We start from the raw sequence: 2,602 nt of genomic DNA on the forward strand, positions 1-2,602 counted from the left end.
ATATGTTTTTATCAAAGCAAGAATTAGCATTTAGAGGGCATATGGAATATATTGGATCTAATAACAGAGGTAATTATATTGAACTTGTTTATTTATTAAGTACGCCAGATAAATAATCTATTAAAAATACATTTAAAGAAAGAATTAACTGATTGCCCCTGGAAGTCGGCTTCTTATAGAAACACAGCTTCCCTATCATCAAATGTCACGGCACGCCACTGGTAACAACTCATAAAACAAAACTTCATACAAATCTTACGTATACGTTCGTAAATCCAGAAATCTTTAGAGCGCAGAAAGAAAACAATTTGCCTTACAAAATGTTTTTCTGCCCGGCTTTACTCAGAAAAATCCCCAGGAAGGATTAACTGTTCTCTGCACACTCCCTTACACCTATCGGTCTGGCGGGAGAGTGGCGGGTACAAACCACCGGACGTGACAACAAACACTGGACGTGACCAAATCTGGAGTGCCAGAGCGCTCTTATGCGGTCTGGCGGGAGAGTGGCGGGTACAAACCACCGGACGTGACAACAAACACTGGAAGTGACAAAATCTTGAGAGCACTGGAATGCGTTCTTTTATTTAAAATTTTGTTGCTTCCGAGGTATGTATAGTCTCGTTTACGTTTATAATTTTCTCTTTATTCCGGACTGCGTTACAGCGCTTCCGAGCTTGAAATTTTGTCATTTTTGGTGTGTTTAGTGCTGTGTGGTTGTTATTGTCTTTATTCTCTTGCCAGAACACATTTCAGTGCTCCGCAGTTTATATGTTGTTATAGCTGGTGTTCGTATAAATGTCTTGTCATTTTGTCTTCCGTATGTTTCGCAGACGTAGATTATCGCCGCGTCTGGTTTTAAAATAAAGCAGTTTATTTACCACTGTCTGCGTTTCAAAAAAGGAAAAGTTTTTGCCAGTGTGTCAGTAGAATGTTTTGACCTCAGACTTAAGTTTGTGTTACTGACGCCAATTTTTGTCTGCGTGGGGCAGTGGCGTGCCGTCATTAGAAGCGGTGGACGCGCCGCTTCCCTTGTATTTTCTAAAAAAATAAATACATATTAATTTTAATTATATGAAAATAATCGCACAATATTTTATTATAACCGCATTATGTATCTTATTACAAATTTTTATACTACACGTGAAAAAAAAAATTCTATTGTATATTTGAATATGCTTGGCGGAGTATTGGAGTGGAAACGCAGTATTGTCAGCATCCAAAAAGACAGATTCGCGCATGCGCTTTATAGAGCACCAATTTCATCCGATTTAGCCGGTAGAAGCCTACGAACTTGGGTTGATGCTACACATATAATGCTTCCAATTCTATCCGGGACCGGTTCTGGGCTGTTAGCCGCCCTCGCCCGATTATACGAATCACGAGTAGATTTATAACTTATCTCATTTGATTAGAATTTACTGGTATGTTTTTATGATAGTATTCTGTATAGTTGACAGAAGTTTAAAAAAATCCATTAAAATATTTGGTATTTTTATTCCGCTCTCCGATTTTATATTACTCACGGATTTCAATGTTAAAGCGGCGATATTACGATTTCGTATGTCCCATCTTTAAAGGGATGTAGAAAAAAACGTGTACAATAATGTTAAAAAATTAACCGTTACCTTGACAGCATCATTTACAACTAAATTTAATGAATGAGAGAGATGCACCAGATACAGAAAAAGCTCTAGAATTTATTTTTCTTAAATTTACGATTTATGTATCCGTTTGTCATAAAAATTTGTCTTTTCACTTTTTCCCGAGACTACAAATATTCGAGTACAAAGTAACCGGCTTCGACTTATTTCTACTTAAGTAGTAGTTAAATAATTAAGCGATTAGGGAATTGGAGACATAAACAAAACCCTGATGAAAGAGCCGAAATTTTACTTAAACAAAAGCTTAACCGAACCAATCTCTAGCCGAGTACATGGGATTGATTTCTTCGAAATAATAGATGTAATAAAGACAGACATTTTTCCAGTTCAACGAGAGTGACCGAAAAGTTGTAAATTTTTGAAATTTTCGTGGACAACGCCTGGTCCTAAAACGAATTAGTTAGAAAACAAACGATGGACAATCTATTAAGTTTAACATATTTGGACTTTTACAGCTATGGTGAGAAACGTTTAAAATTTACAAGAACCCTGTCGCGTCTTTTGAGGTATACTAGTGATGCGATAAAAGGGGCATTTGAAATTGACCGGTATCGGCACCCTCAGGATTTGGCAGCCCGCGTGCATGTATAGTATATACACCGCACACCTAGCAGGACCGTCTCTGATTCCACTCGTAGGGAGCTATTTGACTAAGTGGTTAAGATTTAAAGAGTAAAGAATATTTTGTTATTTTTATGTACGTTTCTTCACAAAACTATATTTAATTATAGTTTTCTTTAAAAGTATATTCATGCAATTGAGGAATATTTTGTACCAGGTATGTATATCCACCACACATTTTATTTCACCGAGTAAGTTTTTATAATTTTATTTTTAATTTTAGCCCTTATATCGTGGCTAGCGATTCGGAATGTAATTGCGATATTGAAAATTTATTTTAAAAAAGTTTTGGCTCGAGATCATATAATGAAAAAGAAAAC

Source organism: Centruroides sculpturatus, unplaced genomic scaffold (genome assembly GCF_000671375.1).
Source record: "Centruroides sculpturatus isolate CEXI.00-Female unplaced genomic scaffold, Cexi_2.0 scaffold479, whole genome shotgun sequence".
NCBI lineage: Eukaryota > Metazoa > Arthropoda > Arachnida > Scorpiones > Buthidae > Centruroides > Centruroides sculpturatus.